A 7,375-nucleotide genomic window follows, 5' to 3' on the forward strand; every position below is an offset into this window, starting at 1 on the left:
GTCATCTAGCAATGAGGGAGAGAGGAGTGCATCTACATACCCTTGTAGATCACGTGCGGAAGCGTTCAAGAGAACGTGGTTGATGGAGTCGTACTCGACGTGATCCAAATCACCGATGACCAAGTGCCGAACGGACAGCACCTCCACGTTCAACACACGTACGGTTAGGAAGACGTCTCCTCCTTCTTGATCCAGCAAGGGGGAAGGAGAGGTTGATGAAGATCCAGCAGCACGACGGCGTGGTGGTGGATGCAGCAGGATCCCGACAGGGCTTCGCCAAGCGCAAGTGGGGAGGAGAGGTGTTACGGAGGGAGAGGGAGGCGCCAAGAGAAAGGGGTGCGGCTGCCCTCCCTCCCCCCTTTTTATATAGGGGCCTTGGGGGCGCCGGCTCTAGGAGATGGATCTCCAAGGGGGCGGCGGCCAAGGGGTGGCTTCCCCCCCCCCCCCAAGCCAAGTGGGGGGCGCCCCCACCCCTAGGGTTTCCCAACCCTAGGTGCAGGGGAGGCCCAAGGGGGGCGCACCAGCCCACTAGGGGCTGGTTCCCCTCCCAACTCATCCCATGGGGCCCTTCGGGATAGGTGGCCCCACCCGGTGGACCCCCGGGACCCTTCCGGTGGTCCCGGTACAATACCGGAGACCCCCGAAACCTTCCCGATGGCCGAAACTAGACTTCCTATATATGAATCTTTACCTCCAGACCATTCCGGAACTCCTCGTGACGTCCGGGATCTCATCCGGGACTCCGAACAACTTTCGGGTTACTGCATACTAATATCTCTACAACCCTAGCGTCACTGAACCTTAAGTGTGTAGACCCTACGGGTTCGGGAGACATGCAAACATGACCGAGACGCCTCTCTGGTCAATAACCAACAGCGGGATCTGGATACCCATGTTGGCTCCCACATGCTCCACGATGATCTCATCGGATGAACCACGATGTCGAGGATTCAATCAATCCGTATACAATTCCCTTTGTCAATCGGTACGTTACTTGCCCGAGACTCGATCGTCGGTATCCCAATACCTCGTTCAATCTCGTTACCGGCAAGTCACTTTACTCGTACCGTAATGCATGATCCTGTGATCAACCACTTGGTCACATTGAGCTCATTATGATGTTGCATTACCGAGTGGGCCCAGAGATACCTCTCCGTCATACGGAGTGACAAATCCCAGTCTCGATTCGTGCCAACCCAACAGATACTTTCAGAGATACCTGTAGTGTACCTTTATAGTCACCCAATTACGTTGTGACGTATGGCACACCCAAAGCATTCCTACGGTATCCGGGAGTTGCACAATCTCATGGTCTAAGGAAATGATACTTGACATTCAGAAAAGCTACAGCAAACGAACTACACGATCTTTGAGCTATGCTTAGGATTGGGTCTTGTCCATCACATCATTCTCCTAATGATGTGATCCCGTTATCAATGACATCCAATGTCCATAGTCAGGAAACCATGACTATCTTTTGATCAATGAGCTAGTCAACTAGAGGCTCACTAGGGACGTGTTGTGGTCTATGTATTCACACATGTATTACAATTTCTGGATAACACAATTATAGCATGAATAATTGACAATTATCATGAACAAAGAAATATAATAATAACCATTTTATTATTGCCTCTAGGGCATATTTCCAACAAAAACTATATAACTCAAAAATATAAGTGAAGCACATAGAGTATTCTAACAATTTCCGAATCATGTGTGTCTCTCTCAAAAGGTGTGTACAGCAAGGATGATTGTACAAAACTAACAAATAAAGACTCAAATAATACAAGATGCTCCAAGCAAAACACATATCATGTGGTAAATAAAAATATAGCTCCAAGTAAAGTTACCTATGGAGGTAGATGAAAGAGGGGATGCCTTCCGGGGCATCCCCAAGCTTTGGCTTTTAGGTAGCCTTAAATTATCTTGGGGTGACATGGGCATCCCCAAGCTTAGGCTCTTTCCACTCCTTGTTCCATAATCCATCAAATCTTTTACCCAAAACTTGAAAACTTCACAACACAAAACTTAAAGTAGAAAATCTCGTGAGCTCCGTTAGCCAAAGAAAACAAAACACTACTTCAAGGTACTGTAATTAACTCATTCTTTATTTATATTGGTGTTAAACCTACTGTATTCCAACTTCTCTATGGTTTATAAACTATTTTACTAGCCATAGATTCATCAAAATAAGCAAACAACACATGAAAAAACAGAATATGTCAAAAACATAATAGTCTGTAGTAATCTGTAGCTAACGCAAGATATGGAACCCCAAAAATTCTAAAATAAATTGCTGGACATGAGGAATTTATCTATTAATCATCTGCAAAAAATAATTAACTAAATAGCACTTTCCAAATAAAAATGGCAGCAATTCTCATGAGCGCTAAAGTTTCTATTTTTTACAGCAAGATTAAAAAGACTTTCCCCAAGTCTTCCCAACAGTTCTACTTGGCACAAACACTAATTAAACACAAAAAACACAACCAAAATAGAGGCTAGATAAATTATTTATTACTAAACATGATCAAAAAGCAAGGAATAAAAATAAAATTGGGTTGCCTCCCAACAAGTGCTATCGTTTAACGCCCCTAGCTAGGCATAAAAAGCAAGGATAGATCTAGGTATTGCCATCTTTGGAAGGCAATCCATAAGTGGCTCTCATAATAGATTCATAAGGTAATTTATCTTTCTTTCTAGGGAAGTGTTCCATGCCTTTCCTTAACGGAAATTGGAATCTAATATTCCCTTCCTTCATATCAATAATTGCACCAATTGTTCTAAGGACAGGTCTACCAAGAATAATAGGACATGAAGGATTGCAATCTATGTCAAGAACAATAAAATCTACGGGCACATAATTCCTATTTGCAACAATAAGAACATCATTAATTCTTCCCATAGGTTTCTTAATAGTGGAATCCGCAAGGTGCAAGTTTAAAGAGCAATCGTCAAAATCACAGAAACCTAGCAATTCACACAAAGTCTTTGGGATCGTGGAAACACTAGCACCCAAATCACACAAAGCATCGAATTCATGATCTTTAATTTTAATTTAATAGTAGGTTCCCACTCATCATAAAGTTTTCTAGGGATAGAAACTTCCAACTCAAGTTTTTCTTCATAAGATTGCATCAAAGCATCAACGATATGTTTAGTAAAAGCTTTATTTTGACTATAAGCTTGAGGAGAATTTAGCACGGATTGCAACAAGGAGATACAATCTATCAAAGAGCAATTATCATAATTAAATTCCTTGAAATCCAAAATAGTGGGTTCATTTATATTTAAAGTTTTGACTTCTTCAATCCCACTTTAAATAATTTTAGCTTCAAGATCTAAAGACTCCGAATTTTTGAAACGCCGTCTAGCTAAAGGTGGGTCATATTCAGTCCCATCATTATCAAGATTCATATATCAAAACAAAGATTTAATAGGGGACACATCAATAACTTTTAGATCTTCATATTTATCTTCCAAAAAAAATTCCGGCTTAGCGGCCATGTTATTAACTAAGGTGGCTTGCTTATCCGAAACTTCAGCTATTAACTTCTCAAGATAAGCAATCTGAGATTTCAAACCATCAAATTCTTTAGACATATCATCGAGCTCTTTATTCATATAACCCATAATTTTTTTTCTGTTCTTTAAGCTCATTTCTAAAGAAACTATTATGCTCAAATTGTAAAACCATAAAACTCCTTGATACGTCCATTTTGCATCATTCTTTTATATCAATATTTATTGCATTATGTGCTATTATTACACATTATGTCACAATACTTATGCCTATTCTCTCTTATTTTACAAGGTTTACATAAATAGGGAGAATGCCGGCAGCTGGAATTCTAGGTTGGAAAAGGAGCAAATATTAGAGACCTATTCTGCACAGCTCCAAAAGTCCTGAAACTTCACGGATGATGTTCTCCAAATATATAAAAAATACTGAGTGCAAGAACTTCAGCAGGGGGCCACACCCTGCCCACGAGGGTGGGGGCGCCCCTACCTCGTGGGCCCCCTGGTGGCCCTCCGGTGACCATCTTCTGCTATATGGAGTCTTTCGATGGGAAAAAAATCATAAGCCATCTTCTCGGACGAAACTCCGCTGCCACGAGGAAGAACCTTGGCGGAACCAATCTAGGGTTCTAGCGGAGCTGTTCTGCCGGGGAAACTTCCCTCCCGGAGGGGGAAATCATCGCCATCGTCATCACCAACGCTCCTCTCATCGGGAGAGGGCAATCTCCATCAACATATTCATCAGCACCATCTCATCTCAAAACCCTAGTTCATCTCTTGTATCCAATTCTTGTCTCCAAGTCCGGGATTGGTGCTAATAGGTTGCTAGTAGTGTTAATTACTCCTTGTAGTTGATGCTAGTTGGTTTAATTGGTGGAAGATCATATGTTCAGATCCTATATGCATATTAATACCCCTCTGATTATGAACATGTTTATGCTTTGTGAGTAGTTACTTTTGTTCCTGAGGACATGGGAGAAGTCTTGCTATTAGTAGTCATGTGAATTTGGTATTCGTTTGATATTTTGATGAGATGTATGTTGTCTCTCCTCTAGTGGTGTTATGTGAGCGTCGACTGCATGCTTCACCATTATTTGGGCCTAGAGGAAGACATTGGGAAGTAATAAGAAGATGATGGGTTGCTAGAGTGACAGAAGCTTAAACCCTAGTTTATGCGTTGCTTCGTAAGGGGCTGATTTGGATCCATATGTTTCATGCTATGGTTAGGTTTACCTTAATACTTTTGTTGTAGTTGCGGATGCTTGCAATAGAAGTTAATCATAAGTGGGATGCTTGTCCAAGTAAGGGCAGTACCCAAGCACTGGTCCACCCACATACCAAATTATCAAAGTACCGAACGCGAATCATATGAATGTGATGAAAACTAGCTTGACGATATTCCCATGTGTCCTCGGGAGCGCTTTACATCTTATAAGAGTTTGTCCAGGCTTGTCCTTTGCTACAAAAAGGATTGGGCCACCTTGCTGCACCTTATTTACTTTTGTTACTTGTTGCTCGTTACAAATTATCTTATCACAAAACTATCTGTTACCACTCATTTCAGTACTTGCAGAGAATTCAAATGTATTTTTTTCTTTGGTCTCGTTTCTTACAAGATTCTTTTTGTTCGAAACTTTTATATCGACATCCACAGGTACTCATATCCCTCAGTTTCTTGATAACCTCCAGCCATGACGCTTATTAACTTCTCTTTTTCTCTGCTATAATTATTTTTTACTATACTACATGAGTAGTGCAGGATTTAAAACATAACCTGATTGTAGCACACACTGTAGGTCAAGCATTTCTAGATGAGTATCAGTTTATTTCAGTCTCTGTAGGTTGGATCGTATGTTAGCTTAAGTTCTGACTAGTTATGAGGATGATTGACTAGCTGGTGGGCAGAAATATTTAAATCCTACATTTTTTAACTGAATCATATGTTGTTGAGTTGTAAAGACAAGCTAAATAGCTAATTAGCTGAAAGCCATTCTCATGTGGAGCATGTTGATTGCAAAAGTTAAGTAAACAAAAATTGGAGAAGTTATGAATTTGTAAGTCAGTTACTCATCATGCAGAGGCCGGGGGTACATCCTCCTTTTCCAAAAAAAGTTATTCATTATTGTTTCAGAGTATGAAAATCTTAGAATGCCTGATAATCATATCATATAGCATGGAAGGCTATGACAATCTAACCTTATGCCAAATGTTGAAAATGTTGTGGAAAATTTATTGTATGAACCAATCATGCTCTTAGTTCGACATTATAAATGTATTGACATCCCAACAGACAACAGTCATGTGTTTCTTCTTGAAAACTAATTTGTATTTTTTCCTGTGTGCCCTCTAGTATGGATTGAACTCCACAAGCGACTACACCTACAACACACTGGATCAAAATGCAGTACCGCCATAGTGAGAATCTGTGCGACTGATTTTTTTCGAAAAGGGGGATCTGCGCGACTGATGACGAAGCACATATCATATATGCAGTACATAAGTCATATCTTGCAATATGCCATGGTGTAATGGGAACTGTATACATTTGTACGCCCTGTCATTCTGCGAATCTCGGTTGTACATAGTTCCATCATTACTACTAAAGAACATATGTGTGAATGGCTGCCCTGGTTGGATGTCTTGGGTTGGCTGGTTTCTTCAATGTAGCCAAAGAGATGGATGAGCAAGAATGGCAGTATTTACATTGGATGTGTATTAAGTTAGATATAGCAGTTAGTAAAAAATTGTAAGGTAATGTTAGTACAATTCATCATCTGGATTGTGACATCATTAAAATATTTTCTTGGGCCAAATATTACATTCCATACTTCATTTGTTTTGCTTGAAATGACAAAATGAAACTGCGAGCGTTGTTTGTCACTGGTTGATACACATCCTGTGAAACAAACATATGTAGTGTTGTTAAATATGGGAAATTAAACTAAATATAAACATGGTGGTGATTTATACCTGTAAACTCCACCATTCCATTAACATACATACGCATCAATCATTGTCTGCCTTAATAAGGATTTAATGCTGAGAAAATATCATGGAAATCTCCATGATCCCACCAATCTTGTCTACCCAGTATCACCGGTACACGCTCTTCCTTGTGTAACCCGGATAGCAATTTGACAAGCCTAGCTAGGGCAATCGTACAAAAGCAAGCGCTGCAAACTAGGGAATGTAAGAGTGCAATCACATATATTGTGCAGGTTCCCAAGCCAGGGAAATGAATCCATAATGGTGGACATGGGTCACATGGGTCCTCCTCCTTCAACATCGGATGGAATCAACTCCAACATTGAGTCACCTCCTCTTTATATAGTCCTAAGTCCTCTCCATCTATTGCCCTAAGAACATCCTTATTTTACCGCATTGGGGGGAGGGGGGGTTGAGTTCAATCGATATGTCGAGTTGATAAAGGATAATCTTTTACTGATAAAGGACATTTCATTCACAGGACTAAAAAGATAAATATTGTTTTACAATAATAGTACAAAAGGTCGACCTAGAAGAGGTATATTTGGTTGAATTTGATTGCAGTAGTTGGCACACGGACCTTTGACATCTCCACCCGCGGCTCCTAACATGCCCCTACTGAAATGGGGGCTTTCCAAATCAATATGCACAGTGCGATTTGGCAATCTCAACTTTCTGAAGTTCTAATTTGTATTCAGGACCTTGTTATTGAAGAACGTATTTCCAACCCTGTTTCTCGTGAAAACACTAATTTCCCTAGCCAACAAATTAATCTTCCAGTTCCAAAAAAAATGTGTTTACTATTTTCTTATGGAAAACTTTGCAGTCAATGTCAGACAAAGACATCCGAGCCAAGCTCTTGGTAAAA

This window comes from Triticum dicoccoides, chromosome 7A (genome assembly GCF_002162155.2).
Source record: "Triticum dicoccoides isolate Atlit2015 ecotype Zavitan chromosome 7A, WEW_v2.0, whole genome shotgun sequence".
Taxonomy (NCBI): Eukaryota; Viridiplantae; Streptophyta; class Magnoliopsida; order Poales; family Poaceae; genus Triticum; species Triticum dicoccoides.